The 15,063-nt window shown below is 35.7% G+C and overlaps 1 pseudogene; it reads left to right on the forward strand.

The window, feature by feature from the left end:
* Window positions 1-15,063, forward strand: part of LOC149191323 (asparagine synthetase [glutamine-hydrolyzing] 1-like) — a 49,242-nt pseudogene that overhangs the window by 17,960 nt on the left and 16,219 nt on the right.

Here is a 15,063-nt window from a genome sequence, read left to right on the forward strand (position 1 = left end):
GCATAGTAAAAAAATATAATTAGGCATTAGATTTGTATTCTTTGAATTATATATATATATATATATATATATATATATATATATATATATATATATATATACACACACACTTTCAAAAAATAAAATTAAATTGTTTAATTAAATTTTGCAGATGTATAGGTTTAATAAGATATTTTATATTTAATTTTAAAAACCATATTTTTTTTTCCCTTGGAAAAAAGTCGTAATTTCTATTAATATATAAGAAATTACATTTTGTAGATGCTTAAGCATATGCATGTGGAGGCATGTTGCCTATCAAGTTCAAAAGAACAAAAAGATCCAAATATGTATTCTCCACGCAGGGAACATTTGGTATCAATTCATCTAATTTCCAGTGTCTGTTCTCTACAAGAGAATCTGTATCAAAATTGTTTCTGTCTCTTCTCAGAGAGAGAAATAAACATCAAAATTGGTGACTAAACGTCTCAAACAGTTGTTCAAGTGCTGTAAAAATAAAATAGCATAATATATACAAGTGTTCATGCAAAAAAGATGGGCCTATAGCCCATAAACTTGGAGATCAATGAAAGGTCTATGATAATGCTGATAGTATGTCCCATCGATCTCTTCCTGAATTAACCAGATTAAAAACCATATATATATATATATATTAAAAAATGGATATCAAAATAAAAAATGTATTATCAAAATCAATTTTAAAATAATTTCATCTTTATGAGCAAATATTTTTGGAGGAAAAAAAAGAAAATTGTCTTTTTTAATCATATTTTAGAGTTACATATTTACAGGTTTACTTAAATGTTAAGTGCAAATACTCACTTTTTGGATGAAAATTTTAATTCCACATATAACAAGATCTTGTACTTGATATTTGAGTAAACTTAAGGAGACAAGTAAAAAATTCAATAAAAAGGTAGTGTTTTCTTTTTTCCTTTCTTTTTTTTCACAATTCTAATTTATTATTTTAATTATTATTTTGTTATTTTCCTTTGCATGTGCATTTTATGCTTCAAAATTCTACTAATAAAAATGAAATGTAAGAAATCTAACTAACCTATGGATTTATATAAATTTTATTTATGAAAATAGACTTAAACACATAAAATTATTTTTTTTAAACAATGATTTTACTTTTTGCTAGAAAAATATAACGTACATGTTAATATTGTTCCATGATGGGTTTGAAATTAATACTGAAAAAATGAAGAAAGTCATGATAATTAAATCTGACACATTTGGCACTTTTGTAAATGAAAACAACAACTTAGAAGAAGTGTCTTACTACAAATATCTCAGAATTGATATCCATCACAATCTCAACTAGGATTATAACATTGATAAAAGGATCAATAGAGGGTGGAAGCTTATTATGGAATTCAAAACAATTGTAAATAAATATATCTTTGTATATGGGATAAAAATAAACTCATCTTTGAATATCTCATTCTCCTATTATCTTATGTGGATATGAGGTTTGGGGATGCAGTATCTCTATAGAGTCATCGAGAAAGATAGAATATATCCAAAATTAATGCATAGCCCGTAATCTCAAAATTAAATAAAATACACCATATCATATCCTCCTCACTAAAGCAAGTCTTTCCTCCATTGAGAGCATGGTTATAACTAGATATCTAAAGTATAAGAAGAGGTTGAATGACATGGAAAAAAAAAAGGATTTCTAAAAATGCTTCAAACTCTAACAAAAACCACCTTCGAATCAAGGGGGTTGGCATAAGGACGTGTAACACCCTCCTCCCAATTCTACCCAAGCAACCGACTAGCCAGGATAAACATGCAACGAGAGGTCACTATGATATGATTTGACCTCCTAAGTCACGTTAAGGAAGTGGAACCGATGGAAACACACCATACAAACATTAATCATCAGCTACAGGACCCTCAGGAACCAATCCAATAATTTAGACAACTTACCTTGGGGTCCCACTGAACTTTTGGACAACTTAAGCCTCAATCACTCCCATGTTATAGGCATGAGGGCGACCAAAAACCCAAAGTCACTCTCACAGGCTTGCCTGCCAGCGACCAGAGAACAAAAATGCTAGTGCTATGTCAGTGACTTTGGGATTTGAGCCACTTTTTCAGGCCCATAGCCCAGGTCACTACCCAGAATTGAACCATCTCTTCAAATCAGTAAAATAACATGGAAATGATAGTACTAAAGAAAATACTTGTTCAAGACCTTGACTGGACCCCTACTAGCCATGAAAGGAATTTCTTCAAACATATCGCGAATATGTAATCTACAGGTGTAAATAACAATTCTGAGCATAGGGGTCTCATACTTCGTTGAGAATCGCTAAGAACCATTGATGCCTCAACACATCAACTTCCATTCCATCCATTCCATCCATTAGGTCATAGATACATTGATCATTCAATTACAAGTACAAACATGATGAGAGCCACACGTGGTTGCTGTCATAAAACATATACATAACCAACATAATAGGGATAGAAATATTAATGAAACCAAAACCATATACACCACATATAATCCACCATAATACTCATAGAAATACCAGGAGAAATAACCTTTCATTAATGATGCAAAATCCAAACCCGGGATGGGACTTCCACGTTGCACACAACCGTAGAATGGTTGAGCTAAATCTCTCTTCAATCATTCACCCCCGTTCCATATTCCAAGCATGAATGTGGGATCTCATAGAACACATCAATAAAAAACCATCCAAGGCTTCCAAAGGCCATCCACCTCAACTCATCAAATAATGATTCTACCTCACGGTCAGACATCACAAAACCATCATCGGATCGGTCTCTATCCCAACCATCTAGGGCTCTAGAGCGTTTGTTCCAACCAAGGCTCTAGGACTAGTAAATCAACCCACAGTTGTCGCCAGGCTCCAGAGAGTTTGTCCAACCAAGGCTCTAGGACTAATAACTCAACTCACCAAGGGCTCCAGGGTGTTTGTCCAACCAAGGCTACGGGACTAGTAACTCAACCCAAGCTGTTACAGGGCTCTAGAGCGTTTGTCCAACCAAGGCTCCAGGAACTAGTAACTCAACCCAAGCTAAGGAAACATGAGAACCAACCAAAAACAAACAATAAAAGTAAACCCACAATCACCATGGATATCCAGGAAATAACAAGGCTAGGTAATCAACTGTCAATCCAGGCGATCCTTCATGCCAATGACAGATCACAACCAAGAAACCACATGCATGTGCTATGTATGCCAAAACTAGTCAAGGAAACATACATGCAACTAGGTACCTGCAAGCAAATATGATGTAGTTGTTGATCCTGATGCCTTCTTGTGCTTTCCTTCTCTTCCTTTGCATTCTTGCTTCAAGAAGCCAAGTATGCCACACCCATGAAGAGTGCTCCAAGAAAACTCTAAGTCTCCAAGAGTATGAGAGATAGAGAGAATAATGAGAGAGCTCCAAAACTGAACTGACAAAAGGTTACCAACTGATCCTCATAATCCTTTTTATGAATGAGGCCTCTACTTTCTTCATTTTCCATTATTTTTCTTGATTTTCCTCCTCACATGCAACCTGTGACATTTCACCTCCCTTTTCTCCTAATTTCCATTATTTTCATAAATAATTGTGCCAAAATGCCATTTTGCCTTTCCAATGCCTTAACCATTTCATTTGCCAATTTTCTTAGCCATAAACAATCACAAGTGATCCCCATCACTAGGATTTTTCCCAGCATTCAGCTTGGAATAAGTGTCCCATCATCCATGGTTATTAGTTTTCCTTTATTTACTTTTGTTACATGGAATTTTCACCAAGGCTATTACAGAACTTTCCCCTTTAGGGGAACACCGTCCTCGGTGTTCAAAACACCTATAAACACAAAACTGTTGTAGAAAAATATATATTGTCATTGGAGCTCTATAACTTATATCGATGCAGTATTTACAATGATCACTCTGCTGAAAAGAAAACCAACATAACAACATAATAACATGACATCATAACAACATACTACATATTGGAGCTTTATAACACAGCTCATGGTGGTATTTAGATCCATATACATATGTAAATAAACCAACATCATCAAACATACACCAAATCATATCCCACAAGATATACCAAAATCACACTAAAACACCAAGCCAAAACTGCTTTGCCTCATCTTGAAAACAAGGATACATAGCCTGCATCTGATCTGCCATCTCCTATGTAGCTTCATCGGGCCCAAAGTGCTTCCACTGCACCTTAGCTTTCTCAATTGCTCGGTTCCAGAGCATGAGCACCTTTTTATGCAATATACACCGAGGCTCCAGCTGGAATTCTCCATCTGCTTCCACCTGCAATACAGACCAATCAATCACATCATCAACATCATTAACATACTTCTTAAGCAAAGATGCATGGAATACATCATGGACTTTCACTGTCGTAGGTAATGCAAGTCAATGGGCTATGGGCCCAATCCTCTCAATGATACTGAAGGGTCCACAAAACTGTGGTGCCAACTTGGCACATGATCTAATCCGAAAGGAGCTCTTCTTCGGTTTGATGCGCAAGTACACATGTTCCCCAACCTGGAACTCCTTGAACAACTTGTTCTAATATGCATAGCTCTTCTTCCTATCCTGTGTTGCCTTTAGATTCCTCTTTATAACCTGCATTTCCTATTCCATGTCTGCCAACATATCTGGTCCAATCAACACCCTGCTAACCAGATCACTCCAACTAATGGGAGTGTTACAACTCCGCCCATACAATGCCTCAAAAGGACTCATTCTCAATGATTCCTGATACCCATTATTGTACGCGAACTCTACCAAGGGGAGATACTCTTCCCATTTCCATTGTTGATGCATCATGTACATCCTCAACGTGTCCTCTGATATCCTGTTGACCCTTTGTCTGTCCATCTGTCTGCGGATGGTAAGTCGTATTGAAGGCCAACTCTGTGACCAAACCTGCAAATAATTCCTTCCAAAACTTGGAAGTGAACTTCTCTCCCTGTCTGACATAATATTCTTTGGAACATCATGCAATTTGACTAGATCTGATGAATACCTATGCTACATCGCTAGCTGAGAATGTAGACTTAACTGGAATGAAGTGTGCAACCTTTGTCAACCTGTCCATAATAACCATGATGGAATCATGATGTCTCATTGTATTTGGAAAACCTGTGATGAAGTCCATGAAAATTAGCTCCCATTTCCATTTTGGAATCGCAATTGGCTGTAACAGTCCACCTGGATGCTTACATTCTACTTTCACTCGCTGACAATAAAAGCATCTAGACACAAACTCTACTACATCCCTCTTCAAATTCAACCAATAATAAAATTTCTTCATTGTTGTCATTTTCTTTTGATACCCTAGGTGACCCGAATACGGTTTTGCATGAAACTCCCTAAAGATCACCTTCTTGAGCTCACTGCTATTTGACACGTATATCCTGTCTTAGAACCTGACCAATCCATCTACCGTAAGACAATAATCCATATCCTGTGCACCTACACCTGTACCTGTATCATCACATGTACCTGTACCTGTACTATCACCTGTACATTACCATCACCTGTACCTATACCTGTGCTCTGCTGCAACCTATGCGCAATATCCATATATATGACATTATGCTGACCTGCCCACAAGGTCCTATCCTGTAAATTTGTCCCATAGGAGTTGATAGTTGCTAAGTAATTTACCTATATCCGCCTGCTAAGAGCATCAACCACTTTGTTCTCTTTACCTTTGATATATCAGATCTCAAAATCAAACTCACTGATCGTGGCCAACCATCTAGCCTACCTAGTGTTCAAATTCAGCCAGTCAAACAAATACCTCAATCCAATATGATCACTCATAAGTAAAAATCTACTTCCAAGAAGATGGTGTCTCCACATCTTCAATGCATGTATGATCACTACTAACTCCAAATCATGTGTGGGATATGTTATCCTCCACAATGTCCCAAGCTGAGAGGAATCGACAGAGGTAACCACAGACCAAGCTTTCATTTTAGTAGTTAGCCCTACCAAACCAGAGATGGCTCTCTCTATGAGGTCATAGCCAAAGAATTGATTGGAATATAAAAGGATTTTAGGCTAGATATGCTAGGTTCATATAGGTTTTGAAAATTTAAGCTTTTGATGTTGGAAAAGGGATGAAAACTAGGTAACTAGGTCAAAAGATCAAAAGGGTAACAACAACAAAGATATAAAGGAGCAAGGTAGCAATAGTTTTGTGCTGGATTAGGGTTTGTCAGTGTAGTGTAGTGTTCAAAAGAAACAAGAGGTCTTAATGATCATATATATCATGAATTCATTAAGCAAGAAAGAAAATAACACATAATAATATTCACATCAAAACAGAGCTTTATGAAAAGAATTTTTCTTATAAACTTTAAGGAAAACCACTGAAGAACTGATGAATGGAAAGAGAAGATGAATTTCTTTCATATAAAACTATAGCAGGGAAAATACAACATCACAAGCTCACTACACATGAATTCCTAGATAATAGTTGCAACTCTTCCTTTGATTTCCTGAAAATGCTCAGGCACAACCTACAAGAGTTCACTCCTCAAATGTCCAACCCCTCTCTCTGACTAAGAAAATGATACATATAGACCAAAATAAATAGTTTTCCCACTCTCAAGGGTCAAATCTATGAGTGGTGGAATAGTTCCCAAGAATATCTCAACCAACAAGTGAGAATGAGAAGGTTGAATACAAACTCTTCATTTAGACTTTGATTTGAGTTTTTCCTCATTAATAGAGGAAAAACTCAAATCAAAGTCTAAACTTTAATACATTAGAAAATTTAAAGTGTAAAAAGCAAGCCCTCTAAACAAAAAGGGTTGATGTTGCATCAACACTTTTCAAAATCAAGATGAAAATCACTAAAAAAAGAATGTTCATACTTGATACATAAGGCCCTCTAAAAAAATGTGTTGATGCTGCATCAACATCTTTCAAAATCAGCATGAAAATCACTAACATTTAAAAAAATTGTTCATACTTGATACGTAAGAAAATTTAAAGTGCCAAAAATATGCCAAAAAAAAGTGTATTTGAATCAAAACTTCTCAAAATCGAGTGATTTTTTGCTACCTCAAAAAAACGAGTACTAGGTAATTTTCTCGTTTGATTGGTAACTATGTTTTTTCTCTTTTTGACACAAAGATCCCAATAAGGGTCTTTTACATCATGACTTCGATTTTTGCTTAAGACATAACCCTAGAGCACTCAATGGGTGCTTTTGACCTAAATAAAATAAACAAAACATGAAATATCATGACTCAACTACAACTATGAAGACTGATACTAGTTACATTTCTCAACATATTCATGGTAGTTGAGAGGTTCAACAAGATGTTCATTCTCATGCCCTATAAGATATATTATCAGTGGGAAAGAAGTAACAAACTTGTTCTTTGCACTAGTTTGGGTGTGTTTTGGGATACCAAGGACCATTGTTTCAAAGAGGGATGATAAATTTCTTAGTGAATTTTGGACTACATTGTGCAAGAGGATGGACACAAAGTTGAAGAGGTCTACAACACTCCATCCACGGACAAATGAGAAAGTAGAAGTAGTCAACAAGGCATTGGTGCAACTTTTGAGGAGTTACAATCATAAGCATCTTGAAGGCTTGGGAAGAAAATTGGTATATAAATAACACTCTTATAATATAATAGTTCACACTTCTACTAATAAGTCCTTATTTGAAACTTATTTTGGATATTTTTCACCTTCACCTTTGGACATTACATATGGACAACAAGGAGGAATGAAGGAGAGCCTCACATGGATGCTTTAAGGGAACATAAATTTTTTGAGAAGATCAAGAATGTCCATCTGCAAGTATAAGATACATTGAAGAAGTAACATAAAATGTACAAGGCTAGGAATTATCAACATAGAATAGAGAATTTATTTAGAGTGGCAGACAGAGTATGGTTACAATTGAACAAGGGGAGGCTATATGGTCCTAGTAAGAGAATCAAGTCTCTACGATATGGTCCTTTTGAAATATTGGAAAAGGTGGGAGATAATTCCCATTGATTCAGTCTATCCCTATACATACACATTCACTCGGAAGTGAATGTGAAAAATCTAAAACTCTATAAGCCATCCACGTTGGATAAGGAAGAGGAGAAGCACGTACCTTCCATAGAGGACTTAGCTTCACATGATCATGTAGAGTAGACATAGATACCGTTTTGTAGAAGAGGTACCAAAATTCAAGACAGGTTAGCATGACCTTTGGCTGATTAGGTTGAAAGGATAACTTAGGGGCAAGGATAAAAGGTACTTGAGGGAGAAGGTAGAGGAAAATTTTCCCTACTTTAGTCAATAAAATATTTTTGGGACCAAAAGCCTTCGAAAATGGGGAGGCGTGATCAAGATTATATCACTATATAAATTTCCATCCATCCCAATGCTTTAAAAGTGGAAAAATTGAAGGAATCTACTTATGGGAGCAATTTTGGAGGTGGGACCTAGTTTGGAGAATTGGGGTCTGAAACCTTCTAGGGCTAATTTGAAGCTTTGAGTTTTGTTTTTTTGGGATAAAACTTTGTTGATTAAGTGTAGCACTCCGTGGCGCTATTCTACACAGAAAAACCTTTCCAACAATCCAAGAATGATGTCAATCAAAATTTAGATAAAAAGCTTATGCTTCCTGGAAGTTGACCTATCACGATTGACCAATATGATTTGAGAGGATGCCACGTCAACCCCAATTACTTATGGAAAATGGGTTAGCCACATGGAGACTATGAAGAGGAATCTAGAAGGGTGAATATTGTAACTCTATTTTATAGTTGAAGGAGTCAAGATTAACCCCTAGTTAGCTGTCGCGGTGTGTATGATAGTTGGGTTACTATGAGGAAAAGGGGTTCCATTCTATTTGAGTGCATTTTATTCCATAGTAATGCAAAGTAGTTGAAAGTGGATAGAGAGAAAGCAAAATAGAGGGGGTTTGCATCAAGTAGCAACACATCGACCACTAGTGTGAGGTAACTTCATAGAGAGTGCCTTCTCATTTGTATTTGCATAATTTCCATTCAGACAAAAGAGAGTAGAGTAGCCTCACCTTCCAACCGGGTTTTCTCTCGAAAGGGTTTCCTAGATCATATTTTGGTGTGCATTATGATTGATGTGTGTTTGTATTTCATCTTTCTCTATTTTTTGCATTTTATCAATTGCATGCATAAGCAAAAAAACAACTAAGGAAAAGTAACCCTCATACTATATATTTTAGATTTTGGTCTATTTTTATCATATTTATTGTGACGAACTATCTAGTGGAATATCCACAATAGTTTAAAAATAAGTTGAGGCATCTTGAGGCACACCAAAGTGGACCTCTATCCTAGGGGGTGTCTACCCCTCTATCCTTATCACAGTAGGCCAAGATGTCACTCGTGAGAATTGAACCTAGGTTGGAAGGAAAACAAATAATTCACCCAACCACCCTAGCTATGAACCTTGGACAATATATAAAATTGAAAGACAGGGGAGCATGTAGCTATTACTGACATCTTGTAATCTAGTACTAGACTTGTGACTTGGAAATGGTCAAGACATCTGAAGACACTTCCATATGGGGGTCCCACTGTAGGGTGGTACCTACTCTTCAAGTCTCATCATAGCAGACCAATATTAATCATTCAACATGTACAAATTCTACCCTCTCTAATTTTGAACCCATGATTTCTAAGGAGAAGACACGTGTTCCTAACCATTAGATCCACTCAAACTATATATTCTTGATAAGTAACTTGCTTAACTAAACACTTTACATCCCTTTTTACAACTATACTATCATAGAACCTAATGATTAATCTATTATCATATTTTTAAAATAAAAGTATTGGGTTTTATTTTTCTTAAATAATTAACAAAATTTATAGATTTTAAATTAAGATTTGAAAAATTATATGTGAGTTGTAAATATAAACTCATTATTATTATATGAAAACCAATGTATTAATTTATAGAATATTTTTTCCCAAACGAATATTCTAAAACATATTTCCAAGTTTAATAAATATGTCCAAATATGTTGAAAATTTCAACTATCTTTAGTGAAATAAAACTAACATAATATTAATTCACTATCTTTAGTGAAATAAAACTAACATAATATTAATAAAATTCAAGTAAATTAATAAAACATTCCAAACATCAAAATAATTAATTAAATTAATCCTTAATTTTATCAAAAACTTACTTATTAGATAAGTCAATTTGAAATTAATAATTTAAATTTAAATATTTGTTAGAATGGCGGGTACACACCATCACAAAATAATTAAATAAATTAATCCTTAATTTTATCAAAAACTTACTTATTAGATAAGTCAATTTGAAGTTAATAATTAAAATTTAAATATTTGTTAGAATGGCGGGTACACACCATCACAATTTTGTTTCATTTTTATAAGTTTCTTCCTAAGGCGTGTCGTGGTGAGGTAATGACGTTTACCTAATTCTTGGTCACTTTTGAGCGGTAAACTCAGAGTCCTTGTGGCGAGGATGGTTGGTTAGGTATCTTCTGTTAATTACAATAACTCTTATGGTTTGAATTTGGGGGATTCTCAACATTAATGTGAGTAAATTATCTACTTTAACTATATCACGAGTTATGTACATGGCTTCTCCACGTAAGTAAGTCGACAGACGTAACTAAATGCAATAATATTATTTATGGTAGTTCATATTAATTTTTGCATAGTTGGGGTGGTTAGAGTTAGGTTGTTATTAGAGCAGGGAGGAAGGACATTTGTTGTTGGATGAATAGGGAGAGTAGAACCTAATTGTTATTAGTCCTCGTTAAGATAGGATTCTAGTAATTGATTTGTTTTGAACTATTAATTAGTTGAGCTTTGACCAATATATTCTATTTTATATATATATATTCTTGAGAAAATTAATTTGTAATTATCTCATTTGTTTATATTTTGAAGGTCTTATTTGAGGCTTACATTAGAACATAATGAATTAATCATTCTTTCAAATGAATTTTATGCCACCCCAGAGTTTTGTGTAACTTCCATCAATATCATGACTCCTAGTCGTTCTTTCTTGCCAATTCTAAGGAAGAAGTTGACATTTATTCTGGAGGGATGAGATATGCTATTATCAATTCCTTCTCTCTCCACAATAATAATTTTGGGTTTCTTTTTCCTTTCCTTCCTCGTTCTTCGGTTAGTTTATTTCGTTAGTATGTTTGTGAGGTTGCATGATCAAATGCAAAAAAAATCTTTGAAAATTATTTCAAGAGTATAAGGAGCATTATTATTCAAGTCCATGGAAGGTTGAACCTCTGCTCGTTGGGACTTGTATCCTATTAATGAAAATTTTACAGTATGAGGCCTAATATTGTGAGAATGCAATCATGGTTTCTCAATGAAAAAGTCTAAAATCGGGGTAGAGATGATTTCGGGGTAAAAAAGTGTTGGTTGAAAATTCCTAAATATTTTGAAAAGAATTTTTTTTTATGTGATTTTAACTTAGTTCTTTTTAGTCAAATTTCTAAAATTAACAAATTGGTTGCAGATGCGTTTTCAAGGTCTGCAGTGAATTTCAATGCAAGATGTAAAACAACATTCTCAACAATAATAATGGCCATTATCGTAATGATAACTCTTATGTTTATGAATTTTCTCTTCTATTACACTTCTACTAAGGTATTTTCATCCATAGTCATCTCGACCATGTTCGGCTTGATCGACATCCATAGTGCTTATAATCTATGCAATGTATTAAACAACTATTGCAATAATTGTTTGGTTTGCATCGAAGATGAAATCTTTGCATGATGATTATGAACGTTTTGAGACCTTTCCCTCTGGGCATATATACTCTAGCAAACAAGGTAAATAAAGGTTACTTCTTAACACTGAAGTTATGTGAGTTAGTCATTTGAGTTCTGCAACGAATATAATAAAGTTTGTTTCAAACTCTTTTGTTGTTAATTGATTGTATTAGGAGATGGTATAGCCCGCCTTGGTATTCAGAAAATCTTATACCGTCCACTCCATATGGCCCTTTGGTTTTAAGAAGAGCATTCGAGAAAGTATAGTCATTTTCATCCTCATGCTGCTTTCTCATATCAATTCTAACGTTGGTCTGGTCGCATAAAAAAAATATATCACAATTTTTATCCATGTGAAAATAGTGATATGATATGTTTGAATGATTCAAGTAGTCATAAAATAGTTGATGACCGATGTTCCATTTGGAGTAAGCTTATCAGAAGGGCTTGATACATCCTTAGTTATGGTTGTTGCGGCTCACCATTTGGCTGCTACCAATGCTGCAAAACAGTGGGGAGAGAAACTACACTATTTCTGTGTTAGATTACAGGGATCTTCATTAACCAACTTTGGGTGAACCCTTGTTTGGAAAACAGATATGTGTTGAAGCAACTCGGATGATCATTGACACTTAGTCCCTTATTAATATACTAAAAGATCATGAGTGTATGTTTTTACACAAGTATATCAAATAGGAAAAAAATCCATGAAGAGGAATCATCTCATGTTAATATAATCACCATTCGAATAGTTGAAACAAACCTCTTTTATACTTTGTTTCTTTGTGTCTGAGTAGGGTTCTCTAGATTTAATGTTTGCAAAAGAGGTAGCAGAGTATCTTGGTAATTTTCATCATGAATTCCATTTCGTTGTGTAGGTATTTGTTTGGACATTGTTGTAGCGGCTACAACCACCCTCCAAAATTTTGCATATGCTTCGATTTTGGAGCCTTTATTCTTAACCACAACAACTCATCTCGCACTAATCTAGGTATTTGTGCTTCAATTGGGACTCATTATTTTCATTTTATCTTGTGTTTGCTTGCTTAGTTGATTTTCTAACTCACAAGTTGATCTCCTAACTTGGTCCCACAACAGTTCTGGGTTTGCCCCAAGAAACTATGCAATCCTTTAGGGCAACCAACCTTGCTAATGGGAATTGCACAGTCCTGACTGCTAGTGATACTTAAGCTCAAAAAATTGGCAGTCAAGAGGAGGCAGCCTAGCACTAAGCCCAGAAATTGTGCAACCCTCACTGAGCTCAGAAACTGTGCAGTGAACTGAGTCGAAAATTTGCCGGGTTCCTAGAACTGCGTTGTCTTTCCCGGTAGTGTGCATGACAAGTTTCCCCGAAAAAGAAAAAAACAAAAAGCATCCCTAAAAATAGGGATCTATTTTTAGTATCCTGAAGGAGGCACTTTTTCCAAGTGTTGCTTTTTCTTGATTTTAGGCATGCATGTCGTAAACCCTAATTTGTCCAAATCTATTTAATTGACACTACTAAAGCTCATTTGTACATTCGATCTTGGATCTCTAGCAATCCCGAGGAGATCAAAGAACCTTCGGTGCGATCGTCATCGCTTTTCTGGGTGAGTTTTTCTTTTGTCGTCTTTTGCCACTTTTTCTATTTCTTTTGTGATTTTTGTTTCACTTGTTTCTCTGCATGGTTGCTGCCATTTTAACTTGTAGAAGTGTTGTTTCAAGTTATAGATTTCCTTTCCCAAGTGTCGCATGAGTTTTCATGTTTTTGCACCAACAGTCGTCGTTGCAGCAACTCTCCTCAGATACTTCATTTTCCTTTTGTTTAATCAATTGTTGCACTTGATTCACATTCATGAATCTACACTTAGTCAAATTTTCACTCAACTTCACACTATCTCTCAGATCTTCTTGTTTTCACATTTCCCTTGGGCAGATCTGGGTTTCCCTTGCCTCGATATCACTTTGCACAGCTTGCACTCTGCAATCTGGAGGCTCAAGCCACAATATTGGCCTTTGGAATTGCGCAAAGTATAGCCTAAGCTAGCTCCAACTATAGACTACGTAGTTCCAGGAGCCAACCTCCTAGCTCGGCAAATGAGACTGTGCGATGCACAGTCTCTCCCAGGTCTTTTTTCAAGATGAACTGCGCATTATGTAGTTCCAATCATCAGGATTCCACCTTGACTGCTAGGATTTCATAGTGCGTAGTTCCCACAATCATCCTTTCACTCATGTTAATAAAAAAATGCTCAATCCCTCACATCTAGTACCTGGCTTGCTGCTTGAACTTTCCTTGAAGTTGTTTTGGTTTTAAACTAACATCTTCTCTCCATGAGTGTCCTCTTTGTCCCATGGGTATAACAGTTGTTGAGCATCTCACTAACAGTCACTGTTAACATGGCATCAAAGAGAGTTGCATCAAAGGAAACCATTGAGATCGGTATTTGGGAAGCAATTGAGTAGAAATTAGTTGATTTACTAGTATATGTTGATACTCAGTTGTTTATTGAGAAGGGAACAACACCGACATGGCAACAGATCAAAGATACTTTTGCAAAGGACTTTGATGCAAATTTGGAGGACCAACACGTTTATCTTAGCATCCGACAGTTAGGGTTATACAAGGTTGCATGCAACACTCTGCCTTCACGTGTGCGTACATCATCACCTCGATTGTCTCATATATGAATGAATAGACTATGACATTGAGAAGTACCAACGGGCATAAGATTGCCACCTTCAGGGAAGAATACTTTCAGCAGATGTGTCGTTTTCCCGAGTGGGTGAAGCACATGGACTCACTCTTCTATGCCACCCACAACTATTTGAACACAAGAGACATTTTCAAGCGTTAGGTGAAAGAGCCATTGAGGTTTAAACGGACACCCACCCATGTGTACAAGACAAAGTCCCTTAGGAAGGCTTACCAGTTCTTGATCATCTTTGCTTGCAGAATATATGGTAAAGAGAGCACATAAACCTTTCTTGAAGGGTGGACAGTCTTATTGGACCAGTTGGTAAGTGATGGGAGGCCATTCAACTGGTCAAATATGTTGGTTCAATAATTCAAGTCCCATGTAGCACAACCTCAGAATCTGCCCAAGGATGAGAGAGAAAGGATTTCTATGTCTACATACTTACTAGATGCAATCTGTGCACAACAACAGTTCCTGGCATGAACTGGATATGGACACCACAAGATACTATCATGAACATCTATTGCAAGTTTCTTTCCAACTACAGTTATCGAGGAGTGATGGCAAGGCTAACTGGCCACTTTAT

This window comes from Pinus tabuliformis, chromosome 2_2 (assembly GCF_031772625.1).
Source record: "Pinus tabuliformis cultivar Carrire ecotype Pingquan chromosome 2_2, CPIR1, whole genome shotgun sequence".
NCBI classification, from domain to species: Eukaryota; Viridiplantae; Streptophyta; class Pinopsida; order Pinales; family Pinaceae; genus Pinus; species Pinus tabuliformis.